The sequence below is a fragment of the Oncorhynchus keta genome, chromosome 26, assembly GCF_023373465.1.
Source record: "Oncorhynchus keta strain PuntledgeMale-10-30-2019 chromosome 26, Oket_V2, whole genome shotgun sequence".
Taxonomy (NCBI): Eukaryota; Metazoa; Chordata; class Actinopteri; order Salmoniformes; family Salmonidae; genus Oncorhynchus; species Oncorhynchus keta.
This window is the reverse complement of record NC_068446.1, coordinates 16,619,621-16,636,349: the sequence shown is the minus strand read 5'-3', so window position 1 is coordinate 16,636,349 and position 16,729 is coordinate 16,619,621. Positions and strand designations below refer to the sequence as shown.

Sequence of the window (16,729 nt, the reverse complement as noted above, 5' to 3'; positions counted from 1 at the left end):
TAATTTTTAAAATGAATCTCTCCAGAAATAAGTCTCTCACTGTTGCTACCTGGTACCAACCCCCCTCAGCTCCCAGCTGTGCCCTGGACACCATTTGTGAATTGATCGCCCCCCATCTAGCTTCAGAGTTTGTTCTGTTAGGTGACCTGAACTGGGATATGCTTAACACCCCGGCAGTCCTACAATCTAAGCTACATGCCCTCAATCTCACACAAATCATCAAGGAACCCATCAGGTACAACCCTAAATCTGTAAGCAAGGGCACCCTCATAGACGTTATCCTGACCAACTGGCCCTTCAAATACACCTCCGCTGTCTTCAATCAGGATCTCAGCGATCACTGCCTCATTGCCTGTATCCGCTACAGGTCCGCAGTCAAACGACCACCCCTAATCATTGTCAAACGCTCCCTAAAACACTTCTGCGAGCAAGCCTTTGTCATCGACCTGGCCCGTGTATCCTAGAAGGATATTGACCTCATCCTGTCAGTTGAGGATGCCTGGTCATTCTTTAAAAGTAACTTCCTCACCATCTTAGATAAACATGCTCCGTTCAAATACAGAACTAAGAACAGATATAGCCCCTGGTTCACTCCAGACCTGACTGCCCTCGACCAGCACAAAAACATTCTGTGGCGGACTGCAATAGCATCGAATAGTCCCCGTGATATGCAACTGTTCAGGGAAGTCATGAACCAATACACGCAGTCAGTCAGGAAAGCAAAGGCCAGCTTTTTCAAGCAGAAATGTGCATCCTGTTGCTCTAACTCCAAAACGTTCTGGGACACTGTAAAGTCCATGGAGAACAAGAGCACCTCCTCCCAGCTGCCCACTGCACTGAGGCTAGGTAACACGGTCACCACTGATAAATCCATGATAATCGAAAACTTCAACAAGCATTTCTCAATGGCTGGCCATGCCTTCCTCCTGGCTACTCCAACCTCGGCAACAGGTCACTGACCATCTCGAATCCCACCGTACCTTCTCCGCTGTGCAATCTGGTTTCTGAGCCGGTCACGGGTGCACCTCAGCCACGCTAAAGGTACTAAACCATATCATAACTGCCATCGATAAAAGACAGTACTGTGCAGCCGTCTTCATCGACCTGGCCAAGGCTTTCGACTCTGTCAATCACCATATTCTTATCGGCAGATTCAGTAGCCTCGGTTTTTCTAATGACTGCCTTGCCTGGTTCTCCAACTACTTTGCAGACAGAGTTCAGTGTGTCAAATCGGAGGGCATGTTGTCCGGTCCACTGGCAGTCTCCATGGGGGTGCCACAGGGTGCAATTCTCGGGCCGACTCTTTTCTCTCTATATATCAATGATGTTGCTCTTGCTGCGGGCGATTCCTGATCCACCTCTACGCACACAACACCATTCTGTATACTTCTGGCCCTTCCTTGGATGCTGTGCTAGCTATCCTCCAAACGAGCTTCAATGCCATACAACACTCCTTCCATGGCCTCCAACTGCTCTTAAACGCTAGTAAAACCAAATGCATGCTTTTCAACCATTCGCTGCCTGTACCCGCACGCCCGACTAGCATCACCACCCTGGATGCTTCCGACCTAGAATATGTGGTACCTAGGTGTCTGGCTAGACTGTAAACTCTCCTTCCAGACTCATGTCAAACATCTCCAATCCAAAATCAAATCTAGAATCGGCTTTCTATTTCGCAACAAAGCCTCCTTCACTCACGCCGCCAAACTTACCCTAGTAAAACTGACTATCCTACCGATCCTCGACTTCGGCGATGTCATCTACAAAATGGCTTCCAATACTCTACTCAGTAAACTGGATGCAGTTTATCACAGTGCCATCTGCTTTGTTACTAAAGCACCTTATACCACCCACCACTGCGACCTGTATGCTCTAGTCGGCTGGCCCTCGCTACATATTAATCGCCAGACCCACTGGCTCCAGGTCATCTACAAGACCATGCCAGGTAAAGCTCCGCCTTATCTCAGTTCACTGGTCACGATGGCAACACCCACCCACGTACGTGCTCCAGCAGGTGTATCTCACTGATCATCCCTAAAGCCAACACCTCATTCGGCCGCCTTTCCTTCCAGTTCTCTGCTGCCTGTGACTGGAACGAATTGCAAAAATCGTTGAAGTTGGAGACTTATCTCCCTCACCAACTTTAAACATATGCTATCTGAGCAGCTAACTGATCGCTGCAGCTCTACATAGTCCATCGGTAAATAGCCCACCCAATTTACCTACCTCATACCCATACTGTTTTTATTTATTTACTTTTCTGCTCTTTTGCAAACCAGTATCTCTACCTGCACATGACCATCTGATAATTTATCACTCCAGTGTTAATCTGCTAAATTGTAATTATTCGCCTACCTCCTCATGCCTTTTGTGCACAATGTATATAGACTCTTTTTTTATATGTATAAAAAAATTGTTCTACTGTGTTGTTGACTTGTTTATTGTTTACTCCATGTGTAACTCTGTGTTGCTGTCTGTTCACACTGCTATGCTTTATCTTGGCCAGGTCGCAGTTGTAAATGAGAACTTGTTCTCAACTCGCCTACCTGGTTAAATAAAGGTGAAAAAATACATTAAAATGGGTTAGTTCTATAGGGAGTTGCCCATGCGGCCTTAAGGGACTCAAGACTGTAAAACAGGAAATGAAGCAGTTCAATTTACCATGAGATGGAGTCCATGTGCCTGTCTTTGAGTCTGGTCAAGTTTATAATAAATTGATCAAAGTTGATGCTTATTTACTGTAACTATATACTGATTATCCAAACAAGTTACCTGTGCTTCAGAGATGCATTCAATGCAAATGTCCCCATTAAAAGAACACGAGAAAGACTAGATATATAATATACATGTACTTAAACCCTCTTAGTCACCCTTGTCGTGACTCACTGCTAAACACGTAGATATTAACTCCGTTTACAAGCCCTCTAGACTTCCACAGCTCATTACACAAGTGATGTTCTCCCAAAGTTCTGCTTAAAGGTTATGTAGCATAAACGTAACCACATGTTACATGTATTTGCATTAGTATACATATTGAAAATCCCAATGCAAAGTTACACCTCACTTCTCTACATAAAACCGATCAGAATTCCGAAGCCATGTCTGAACATGTTTTTCTAGGGTGTAATGTAATATGGAGTGCCTGGCAAGCCAGCCTATTCCCTATGATGTAAACTCCAAAGGAAATAACTTAAAATTAAACTAAATCATTTGCAATCATGACTACTGGTTTCAATTATATTTGAAGTCAACTTACAAGTAAATATTTTATGAATGTATTGTTATAAATCAACTTGCAAGGTTGATAGCCAACTAGCCTGCTAATGTTAGCACTACCAGCTTGCTAATGTCACATTAGCACTGAATGAGTCAGCCAGTTACTATCAACACCTAGATTACAGCTGAATTAAAGAATATATAACGCCATCTAACCAAATATCAAAGAATGTCAACTACTGTATATGCAGTAATCTTAACCAGCAAGCCAACCAGCCAGCAACAAAAATAAAATAATAATAATAATCCAGCCAACCAGCTAACGTTAGCTATTTAGCCAACTAACGTAAGCTATTAGCCTAGCCAGCCTAGCCAACCAGCTCGGCTATGGTCGGCATGCTAGAGCACAACATAACCGTAGATCAAAAGAGCAGAGACTTACAGATTGACGGCTGGGGCCCATCCGATGGTAAGAGTCAGGGAAAATCCAATAGCTATAGTGAGAAAAATCCAAAATAGATCTCCAGATTTCAGTCAGCTAGCACGCTAGCACTAAGCCAAGGTGGGAAATGTTACAAAACTCTGTAGCCTACTTCACAGAGAACATGCCGAAAAGTTGACAAAAAAACAAGGAGAATAGACAAGGTACCACCATTCGAGCTTTAGTTTTGAGCCCATTGCAAGAAGGCACCAGAGAATGCAGTGCTAACAGGTTCCCACTAGATAACACAGCCACAAAGTTCATGAACTGCATAAGGTGTGGCGAACGTTACCCAGTTTGAGCTAGCTACCGAGCTAGAATATAAACTCGGTATCACAGAGTAGATCCTCCATATGACGTTGAGAAATAGTGCATTGTGGGTAGTTCCGAAAATAAATTAATAATAAATATGTAAAAACACCAAAACATAACTATGTTTCTAGTTAAAGGTAACCAGATCGTTACTACAATGAAGTTACTAAGTCTTTGACCACACTGTGTTGTTTTGTTTTGGTGAATAAAAACCTGCACTTTCTACCCTTTAAAGATACAGTACATTGATTTAAGAATCAAAAAACTACTCTAGTTCCGAGAAGGCTGCTAACAACATACACACTGTTTCCTAGCCAGTAAAAACACCAAGCCACATGGATGGATGCTCAGCACTTTGATGTAAACCTCCATTGCACACCCACCACCCGTAACAGCCTGGCTGAAGTCATGGGCTTGCCTGTATGTTAGAACTCGGGTGTCTGAGTGTTATATGATTAGTGCCATCTCGGCACCTCCAAGCCAAGGTCCTGCCAAGGTCACTTGGCCTGAGTCACGGTTGTCGACTCCCCCCCAACCCCAACCAGATGGTCCCTCCTCTCCACACATTACCTTCCACCGATGCCACTCTGAAGGTGAGAACATTGGAAGTGACATTCAGATGCTGAGTGCCTCAGCTGTCGATGAGGTACTTGTGAAATGCAACGACAGCCATTAATACAGAGAATAGTGAAGAATATTAACATGCCACTTCAGTTACTACCTGCCTGAAGTACACAGGCTTTTAGATGCCCCCTCCTTGCTCCATTTCATTCCTCCAATGCCGGAGTGGAAGCAGATTGATCCATGCTTGATTGATGACGCCTGCAAGTCAGTGTGAGGAACGATCTTTGGCCTGGTGCTGAGTTATGTCCTGTGTAGAGGAAATTAAAGGCTAATTGCAGTGCATTATCATTAGCTGTTAAAAGAACAGAATATTAGTGGTCCAGAGAAGCAGGCCTATTAGCAAGACTCTGAATAGTGCTTTCCAATGAAGATCTTCATCATGTCTAACAATCATAAATTAATCGAATTCCAAATAATAAGATATACACTCACAGCCATACCAGTTGGGATTATGTTCAATACTCCATACAGTATGTATGCCCAATGTCAATTCTGAGGTAACAGTTATAATGCCATTAATAATGACACTGTTATCCCTTTCGGGTTCAACTTCTTCTCAATACAAAAGCTTTAAACGTTGAAATAGAGTTTTTCCATTTAAATAATTATAGAAAGTTCTTGCAACCAATAGAATGTTATGTTTATGGGGGATACAACCATCCCAGCTCTGCAGATTTTGCTACAAAGAGACATAATCATTAGATTACTTGTTTTGGTTCTGCCCATGTGTAGCTTGTTTCTGGTCACATGTTCAGGAATGGCTGAAGAACTGCATCATTTACCTGGAGCTAACTCTGCAAATAGCTCTGCTGGGTGACTTGAAATGCCACAGTCAATTGATCAATACAATTATAATAATCTTAGTCAAATGTTCATATTTAATTTACAATCTGTAGAAACTATGAGTGAGAAGAGAAAGGTTCAGAACTTTTGTGAAACATTACAACAGAGTTGAAAAATGTATAGCAATTAGAAATCAAAACTGGATGGATTTTTAGAGATAGATGGGAGGAGTTGAGGGTAGCTGAAGGGTGGGAATAAAAACAAATGTTAAAAAATATAACTAATGTAAAATGTACCATGTCCGTAAATTGTGTATAGTGATTATAATTTATAATTATAATTAAGCCTAAGTATTGTTGTTCATTAATTTACTCCAATTAGGGGAGAGGTGCTAGGGTTAGGGGAAAATAATAAAGAAGAAAAACATATATTTTTCAATATGTAATAAATATATGGGGGATTGGAAATGATGCAGACAATTACATTGATAGAACCCACACGCTACCAACCCCCTTAAAAAAAAGTTTTGAAAAAGTGCTTTAAAAACAAAAGTTATCATAAACCTAGCGTGATGTTCTTACAGAGTTGGTTTATTAACTGTACTCTGGAACTGAGAGTGTTGTGATAGAACAGCTTATTAATTGCATTGAGCAGATGTAAATAAGAAGAGTAAATCAATGTAATATAGCCTACACAATCATAAATCCATTATTTATTTTAGGCAGGTCTATAGAAACATTATGATATGAAGAAAATATAGCCTATTTTAGAAGAACAGAATAGCATATTCTGAGTCTTCCTTAAGTTAGGCTATGCCATATGGCTGTGGCCTACACTAGTTAATTTCACAGGCAATAGTAAGAACAATACAATTGAACATAGCTGAATAAACTAGAAAGGATATTTTTCCCAAACGATTTCTGAGGTAATGTGCACGTGGCAATACCGTGTTGAGCAGTTAACAAAGAAACAGTTCCTCCTATATGCTCAATTATTTACTCAACTTTAGTTGTGATACAACATTAGGCTTTGTGTTTAGGTTTCTAATACCAGGTTCTAAGGCTGCATGGTGCAACTCTAATGATGATTATTTTTTGTTGTTGCATTTTCATCAGTCTCAAGCACTTGAGAAGCACTTGATAATATTGTCATCCATCAGACTATTCTAATGTAATATATGTATGGAATTATTTTTTATTTAGAATGGCCCAACAAAAAACAAAATAATATACGTGCTTAATGTTAAGAATATTGCAATAAATATAGTAGCACGAGAAAGCTGGGATCCTCTTTTAATATTTTAAATAGTGGCCAGTCAAAACTGTTTTCACACACATTGACTAGGCTTTGTAGGTTATAGGCTCTCCAATTATGTTCCAGGGGTATTGGGCCTAAAGGCTACATTTGGAGTTATTTGGCCACTTTAGCTGTGATACAAACCTTATCAAAACATATAGGCCTAGTGGTTCGGCTACTGTACATGATGTATGCGACTATGATTTGAAAAAGTGACCGAAAAATGCAAGCGCTGTTGGTTGCCTAAGACTGCACAGGCTGGGCATTATTCATAAGTGATAATATTCTCACCCATCAGACTATTCTCAATTTAATCTTGTCTTAACATAGAGTAAAAATATATATTCTTGAAATTAGTTTTGATTTAGAGTGGGACATTATCATGTCGGAACAGGGGTGGTGTAACAAAAGACGTAATCCGTATGCACTTGAAGAGCAAATGGGGGACGCTTTTCCCACAGTTCCTTTTCATGCTAGCCAGGTAGGTGACTCCAGTTGTAAAGCAAAGCAATGTACGATGCATATTCATGCCATGAGGCTGACAGCCCACGGTACCTGAGGGGAGAACGGCTCATAATAATGGCCGGAACGGAGCAAATGGAATGGCATCAAACACCTGGAAACCATATGTTTGGTGTATTTGATACCGTTCCACTGATTCTGCTTCAGTCATAACCACAAGCCTGTTCTCCCGAATTAAGGTGCCACCAACGTCCTGTGACTCCCATTGTTAGTGGCGAAGAGACACGTATCTTGTCAGTAGCCTATATCTATAATATTTGGTATTAGGAAAGTTGATAAATACATATAGTAGCCTAGCCTACAGGAAGCTGATGGGATCTTCCTTTTTTTTAAATAGGCCATCTCACGCAATTGCTTAGCATTGCCTATAGAAATGAAGGATCACTCATTTATTTTCAGCTATGAGGAGCTGGCCATCACTGCACAACAGGTGATCCTATTATGGTCAAACTCTCATGAAGTATTTTATTTGATTTTTGATTGCATTTGCATCAATGTCAGATTGATTAGAGGGACAATAGAGCCCTGAGCATCGGCCATTAGCAACTGTCCGGTCGCAAGTTTGGTAGGCTACTAATGACCACCAGCGGCATGAGAGTGTAATTTTGGAGAAGTCTAGTTACCGGGACTCAACTGTCACGTGAAATTTGACTGCGGTAATGACTCGTGACTGCTGGTGTGGCCTCTTACACTGAGCTTGTTCCAGTTGGCATTATGGGTGACAGGAAGAGTGATATGAGCTAGTGTGACAGGACCCGCTGATTATAGGAATTAATATGAGTAAGGATTGTGTTGGGATTGTTTACCTTTGCAAATCAATACAGTAAATTGTGTGTACATTAGGTGAAAGTCTACAAAATTAGCACATCTGTGTATCTCAATGTCCAGATCTGTTCTGGAATAGAGAAGAGGAGAGGAGGAGTCTTTAGACTACTGCACCTAAAGATAGAATCTGAGCCTGTCTGAAATCTACAGAAATCTACAGTACAGACAAAGGCTCGCCCCTGTGTTCACCCCGTGCAGTGACCACAGTCCCCCTCCTCTCCTCTGGCCAGGGGAAGGAAGTCGAAATGCGTCTCTCGAAAGTTACCTAATTACGGTTGAATTATCCACCCATTCAACAGTCGGTCTGTTTTGTTAAGCATGAACAGAGGGTTAAAGCAGCTAATTGAGTGAAAGGCTTACCATTTAAATAAATGGACAATGCACTATTCTGGGTACAGTACAAGAACAAATGGTGTAGCCATGGACAGAAAAGGGTTTTTAATATATGGAGATACAATGGCTTACGTCCTGTTACTATATAATTGTCAGATTACATTGAGACCACTTTTAGTTTCTGGATGGGGACTAGAGAAAGGAAAACCTGGTTGAGCGCTGCTCTCTGCGTACCTGTGGCACTTTGTGAGAGAGACTTGCCTGCAGTTGAAGATAAAATGACTGGAGGTGACAAATTCATAACGGCTTTGGGTTCTTACAATTCAGAGGGATTGCCAGGTTGGCCCCGAAAAGTCAGACATTGAAGGAACGTTTTTTTTTTCCTTTCGCATGAAAGATAGATACTCCAGTCAGACTGCTTTGTGAGTATATTGTAAGGGTGATTAGGAAAAAATATCAGGCTTACAAGGTTATGTGATGAGCCCTAAACAGAATGAACCTTCTCAGCACCTTGTAGATCACACAAATACTTGCATGCATGAATAGTGAACACCAAGTACAACTCCAAAAAGTAGAGAAACATTCAGGATTTTGTTTATGAACCTTACAATACTACACTGGTACAGTATTACAACATTTGTAAAATAAAAAGACAATTATTATGTGTGTGGGAGAAGGTATTTGCATATTCTAAGAATTCATACTCAACCTTTTTTTATCTCTACCTATGAGCACCTGGTTAATCATAAAGTGCTGTAAAAAAATTGATTTTACGGTTTGTTTGATATTTTCACACTATGTCTACATAACACTCTGAAATTGAGAAAATTATGATAATGCCCTTGTGTAAGAGCTGTTTGAAAAAATGCATGGGATTTCAGCCTGTTCTATTGGACCAATTATCGTTGATCTTTTTTTTGCATATTCATCTGATAATTGCTTTATGTACCCTCCTACCCTAGAATGAGAGAGAGGGTTCTTCTGTCAAAAAACACATCCTTCCCTAGGCTACTAGCTAGCTAGCTAACATTACCATGTGGATCTTTTAATAATGACACGTCTTTGGATCACTCATATTTTCATCACGGACAACAGGCAAAGTGAAGCTTTTAATAATGTGTTTCCCTGAATTCACCTGGTGCCATCAACGACACAGTGCTCATGATGCTGTTGGAGGTGGCTGCTGCAAATACCAAGCTAGTGTTTATAGGTCGCAGAAATGCTCTAGCCTGGCCCCAGATCTGTTTATGCTGTCTTGCTAACTCCTAATGTATGATAGTTGTCATGCCATTTTACCATAGGTGTTGGCTATACTTAGGAGTTGGTTAAATTGTTTACTTTGTGGTCAGGAAAGATGGAAAGGAGAAAATGATGTGGTTTGCTTGTGTGGCGCCTGAATGAAAGGGCAAGCATTTGTGTATGATGGTATGGTTACGATAGTGATGTAAGCCCTAACTTGCACTTTTTTTCAAGTTTGAATGAGATAATGTATTCCCCTAACCTTATTATTTCAACAAAATGATTATATATCTGCATGTCTTTCCTTATTATAGAAAGACTCAATGATTTCTGTAATTTGTTTTGGTGCAGATATGTGTTTAACTTCTTGGTGACAGGGGTGCAGTATTGAGTAGCTTGGATGAATAAGGTGCCCAGAGTAAACTACCTGCTACTCTGTCCCAGATGCTAATATATACATATTATTATTAGTATTGGATAGAAAACACTCTGGAGTTTCTAAAACTGTTTAAATTATGTCTGTGAGTATAACATAACTCATATGGCAGGCGAAAAGCTGAGAAAAATCCAACCAGGAAGTGGGAAATCTGAGGTTTGTAGTTTTTCAACTTTTTGTCATTACAATATACAGTGTATATGGGGTCATATTGCACTTCCTAAGACGTCCACTAGATGTCAACAGTCTTCAGTACGTTGTTTCAGGCTTCTACTGTGAAGGGAGGCTGAATGAGAGGGGATTGAGCCAGGTGACTGGCAGAGTGCCACAGACTCGTGACGCATGGTCACGAGAGAGTTAGCTCTCGTTCCATTGCTTTTCTACAGACATAGGAATTATCTGGTTGGAACATTGAACATTTATGATAAAAACATCCTAATTATTGATTCTATACTTAGTTTGACAAGTTTCTACGGGCTGTAACGGAACTTTTTTAACTTTTCATCCGACGTTCAGCTGGACCTGCACGTGCGTTTGGATTTGTTTAACAAACGCCCTAACAAAAGAAGCTATTTGGACATAAATGATGAACTTTATCGAACAAATCAAATATTTATTGTGGAACTGGGATTCCTGGGAGTGCATTCTGATGAAGATCATCAAAGGTAAGTGAATATTTATAATGCTATGTCTGACTAATGTTGACTACACAATATGGCGGATATCTTTTTGGCTGCTTTGTTGTCTGGAATGCTGTACACAGATTATTGCATGGTGTGCTTTTTCGTAAAGTTTTTTAAAAATCTGACACAGCGGTTGCATTAAGGAGAAGTATATCTCTAATTCCATGTATAACACGTGTATTGAAATCAACATTATGATGAGTATTTCTGTGAATTGATGTGGCTCTCTGCAAAATCACTGCATGTTTTAGAACTACTGAACGTAACGCACCAATGTAAAATTCGATTTTTTGAATCAAATATGCACTTTATCGAACAGAACATACATGTATTGTGTAACATGAAGTCCTATGAGTGTCATCTGATGAAGATTATCAAAGGTTAGTGATTCATTTTATCAAAATAAATGTGTGACTCCTCTATTTGGCTGGAAAAATGGCTGTATTTTTCTGTGAGTTGGTGGTGACCTAACATAATTGTTTGTGGTGCTTTCGCTGTAAATCCTTTTTGAAATCAGACACTGTGGCTGGATTAACAATCATTTTATCTTAAAAATGGTATACAATAGTTGTCTGCTTGAGGGATTTTAATTATGAGATTTTTGTTGTTTTGAATTTGGCGCCCTGCACTTTCACTGGCTGTTGGCGAGGTGGGACGCTACCGTCCCACATATCCCAGAGAGGTTTTAAAGAACATTTGGTGTTCGCAAAAAGGCATGTGGGAGACTCTCCAAACATATAGAAGAAGGTCCTCTGGTCAGATGAGACAAATATGTTGCTTTTTGGCCAACAAATGAAACCCAACACATCTCATCACCCGAGAACACAATCCACACAGTGAAGCATGGTGGTGGCGGCATCATGCTGTGGGGATGTTTTTCACCGGCAGGGACTGGGAAACTGGTCAGATTTGAAGGAATGATGGATGGCGCCAAATACAAGGAAATTCTTGAGTGAAACCTGTTTCAGTCTTCCATAGATTTGAGAATGGGACGGAGGTTCACATTCCAGCATGACAATGACTCTAAGCATACTGCTAAAGCAACACTCAAGTAGTTTAAGGGGAAACATTTAAATGTATTGAATGGCCTAATCAAAGCCCAGACCAATCCAATTTAGAATCTGTGGTATGACTTAAAGATTGCTGTACACCAGCGGAACCCATCCAACTTGAAGGTACATGGTACTTTTCTAACATTTAAAAAATGTATTTTCTGTGATCAGACACTTTCTTATCCAGATTAAGCAATGGCTTTTTTTATGGCCACTCTTCCATAAAGCCTAGCTCTGTGGAGTGTGCGGCTTAAAAATCTAAATGAAAATGATTCATATCTAAAAGATAAGATTCAACGGGATAGTGCCCTTAGATCATGGGAAAGGTCCGCACTTGACCATTGCACTTGAATCATTCCCATGATGAATGGCTAGGCCCGCTACACTATGAAGCCACACACTACTGCAGATACTTTGATATTACGGTCAGCAATTGATATGAGGAAAACAATGTGTGGGGAGTCAAAGGCACAGAAACTCACATCAATATCTTTGTCAGATAACACGGTTAAATGAAGAATTTATGCTCTGACTGAACAACTCAAAAACTCTCCAGCTTAAGCTCTCCACCAAAGGGATGTTAGCTGTGAAGGCCGATATGCCCATGCCTTGACTTTTGTTTGCTATATATGTCAGGGGATGCTATTCACGAGGACATATTGTTCTGTATCATGATTACCAAACATGAAACAGCATAGGGGATGTTCAGTGTGCTGCGTAGCTATTTTGTTGAAAAACTGATTTTATATGGGATTGAATGGTGGGCTTTTGCACAGATGGGGCTCCATCTATGATGGGATGCTGGGCAGGTCTCTGCATTCTATTTATGAATGTGTCTCCCTCTACCATATGGACTCATTGTATGATACACCGAGAGCAAATGGCAGCAAAAGAGCTGAGGACACAACTCAGAGATACAGTGCCTTCCTGAAAATATTCAGACCTTTTGACTTTTTCCACAATTTGTTACGTTAAATAAATTAAACAAAATTAAATAATCACGTTAAAAAATTCATCAGCAATCTACACACAACACCCAAAAGTGAAAACATGTTTTTTGAAATGTTTGCTAATTTAAAGTCTCTAGTACAGCCAATATTAAAAACAGTCAAATTTATTCGTGAATTCAATCGCTTTAGCCAACATGTTGCGGTTTATTAATTGTTTAATTATACAAGGCTCCCTTTGTTATTTTGTTTTATAACTAAACTGCTTGACTGTATTTAAAGATATGGACGACTTGTATGCTTTATGTTGGCCTATAATGCCAATAAGTAAGTTACGCTAGAACAGCTACAGTAAACAGGACTCTTAGGCCTACAGCACAATATCAATACATTAACTTAGCTTCTCAGAGATGCTCTATGGTGGTCAAACTAGCATTAACTAGCTTTAATGGCAACAATGCCTGACAGTTAAATAACGTGACATAGAATTCTGCGACACCCCGCAAGATGTGATGCAGTATGACTCAACTTTGAAAGGAATAACCACTGTACTTTGGCTGATGGTACTTCGCAAACCAATCGCAGAATGTGACGACAGAACTGAAGCAAATCATAGAATCTGGCCAGATTGATATCAATGTTTTTAATTTGGTAACATCTCATAGTGATAATCATAAAAGACTGAATCCAACTTAGTCTACGAAGGCCATTAGCATCACTGAGATAGAACTGTACCATAGCATGAGAGAAAGACAGACCTCTATTCTGCCTTGCTGTACATCTTTCTTCAATTGTTTTTCTTTCTTTTCTAGTGCCCACTCCTGAAGAGAGTTTTCGTTAGACTCCATTGAACCACAAGGCAGACCAGTCCATTATATTACCCTCCAGCAGTCTCTAATGGTCACATTGTTGGACCATACACTAATATTATACAGTCTGCTACTGTACATTAGTTTGTAACACTATTCGCTACATTAGGCAGACTCTGACATTAACAAAGGGGCAGAAGTCTACAACATCCCATATTACAGTACACTCCAATAGACCCCCCCATGTACTGCATTTTCAAATGTGTTGACGGATTACAGGTGGATATCCTTGATCTAGATAAAAAATGAAGTTTTTATGTCGTATCAAGTATGGTATGACTGTCAGAAACAAATAATGTGTTGTAAAGTATAGACATATACTCATAGGACTAGATGGTTTGAAATAATAATGTTAATTAGCTACTTATCAAGGCCTTTAAAAATAGGATGTCAAAGCATTAGACAACTAGCTAGAAATCGTAGCTAGGTAAGACCTGAATGTTTCTCTGGTTGATACCGTAAACTTGCTAGCTAACTAGGTCAAAGCAATGCATAGCCAGATATGAGTATTTCTGGCATAGTCATAAATACCTAGCAAGCTAAAGAACTGGGTAGGTATCTAACGGCATAACTTTTAGAACCTAAATGTGTTCGCGGACAGGAAAAAATATTATTGGTAACATCAGCCAACAGGATAGTGTGTTTGCTCCGGGAACTAGCTACTTATCAATGTTCAAATGTTACCTAACCTAGCAAACTATCTAGCTAATGTAGCTAGCTAAGTGGCTAGCTAGTACCTATTTTCAAAGTAGACACAAACAAAACAATTAATAATTTGCAGAAAAAGGCACAAGTTAACGTTAACCAAAGTCCTGTTTTGGCTGTTTAAACTAATGTTAGCTAGCACTCTAACTTTGACTAGTAAGCAAAAATTTGCAAGCTATCAATGTCACTGCCCAGGAACAGTTTCAAGAAACAAAGCAACAACTTTTACATCACAAAATTCCCTACATTAACATAATAGCTATATAGCTATTTCAGTCTGGACATTCATCACAGTACAATAATCCATTCTCTGACGATGATGTCCCTATGCAAAAGGTCTCCTTGTCGTCTCTTTCTTCTATGATTTTAATTGCGTTAGCAAACAAACTTTAAAGGTGCTTGCTGCCACCTACTGTACTGGAATGTGTAGTCAATCACACTGTAAAGACTAAATTAATAAAGAAACACACATTAACAAAAACTAACCCCTTCTACTTCATCCTGTACTACTTTAGGTGCCTTTTGCCAAACTCCAAGAGGGCTGTCATGTGCATTTTACCGAGTTGTGGCTTCCGTCTGGACACTACCATAAAAGCCTGATTGGTGGATTGCTGCAGAGAAGGTTGTCCTTCTGGAAGGTTCTAACATCTCCACAGAAGAACTCTGGAGCTCTGTCAGAGTGACCATCGGGTTCATGGTCACCTCCCTTACCAAGGCCCGTCTCCCCCGATTGCTCAGTTTGGCAAGGCGGCCAGCTCTCGGAAGAGTGTTGGTGGGTCCAAACTTCTTCTATTCAGGAATGATGGAGGCCACTGTGTTCCTTCAATGCTGCAGGACTCTTCCCCAGTACTCTGCCTCGACACTAAGATGTCTCAGAGCTCTAAGGACAATTCCTTCGACCTCATTACTTGAATTATACTCTAACATGCACTGTCAACTGTGGGACCTTATATATCCTTATATAGGTGTGTGCCTTTCCAAGCCATTTCTAATCAATTTAATTTACCACAGATGGACTCCAATCAAGTTGTAGAAACATCAAGGATGGTCAATGGAAACAGGATGTACCTGAGCTTAATTCTGAGTCTTATAGCAAAGGGTCTGAATACTTATGTAAATAAGGTATTTCTGTTTTTTACTTTAAAACATTTTTTTTTGGAACAGACTACATGGGATTGATTATCATAATTGTATTAACGAAAGCATAAACATGTTGATGAACAAATACTTTATATGCATCTATATCCTTGTTACAGGGTCCAGTTACAGCTTCTTTTGACAAAGTAGAAAAAAAGTGTATTTTTCGTGAGAAATTGCTTTGTCTAACATTTTGCGGTTGCATGAGGCTTGGTGATCACAGAATCAGCAGGATATTAAGCAAATACTCATATAGGCAACAGAAGCACGAACATGATACGACTGAGTGACTCACTCATTCCTGGCTTTCGTTCAAAACAAGTTATATTATTTAAACAGAATCTGGTGTTCTCTAATGTGTGGATAGGTCATTTTAAATGGTTTTAACACGGTTTCCCATGCTTGTTCAATGAACCATAAACAATTAATGAACATGCACCTGTGGAATGGACACTAACAGTTTACAGACAGTAGGCAATAAAGATCACAGTTATGAAAATGTAGGACACTAAAGAATCTGAAAAATACCTAAATAAAGATGCCCAGGGTCCCTGCTCATTTCCCTGATGTGGCCAGGGAAATAAATTGCAATGTCCGTACTGTGAGACGCCTTACACGGAACCCAAACCGGCTGTGTGCGTGCACTATCGTCTATCGTGCATACATTTATTTTGTTCCCCTACACCAAACGCGATCACGACACGTAGGTTAAAATATCAAAACAAACTCTGAACCAATGACGTGAATTTGGGGACAGGTCGAAAAGCATTAAACATGTATGGCAAATTAGCTAGTTAGCTTGCACTTTCTAGCTAATTTGTCTTATTTAGCTAGCTTGCTGTTGCTAGCTAATTTTTCCTAGGATATAAACATTGAGTTGTTATTTTACCTGAAATGCACAAGGTCTTTTACTCCAACACTTAATCCACACATAAAATGGTCAACCGAATCATTTCTAGTCAGCTCTTCTACTTCCAGGTTTTCTCATCTTTGAACTTATATTGTGATTAGCATCTACACGTTTACCACGACAACCGGCAAAACATTTAATCTTTCAATAACCCACGTGGGTATAACCAATGAGGAGATGGCACGTGGGTACTTGCTTCTATAAACCAATGAGGAGATGGGAGAGGCAGGACTTTCAGCGCGATCTGCGTCAGGAATAGAAAGGACTTCTATTTTAGCCCTTGGCATCGCAGACGCTCGTTGGCGCGCACGAGCAGTGTAGGTGCAATAATTGAATTACATGGATTTCTACATTTATTT

General features: G+C 40.0%; 1 long non-coding RNA gene across 1 annotated transcript in view; it reads left to right on the top strand.

The window, feature by feature from the left end:
- Window positions 1-15,414, top strand: part of LOC127912006 (uncharacterized) — a 29,679-nt gene extending 14,265 nt beyond the window's left edge. Inside the window, exon 3 of the long non-coding RNA XR_008080059.1 lies at window positions 14,839-15,414. This is a non-coding gene — a long non-coding RNA (uncharacterized LOC127912006). The remainder of the gene's footprint in view (window positions 1-14,838) is intronic.
- The last annotated feature ends 1,315 nt before the right edge of the window (window positions 15,415-16,729 follow it).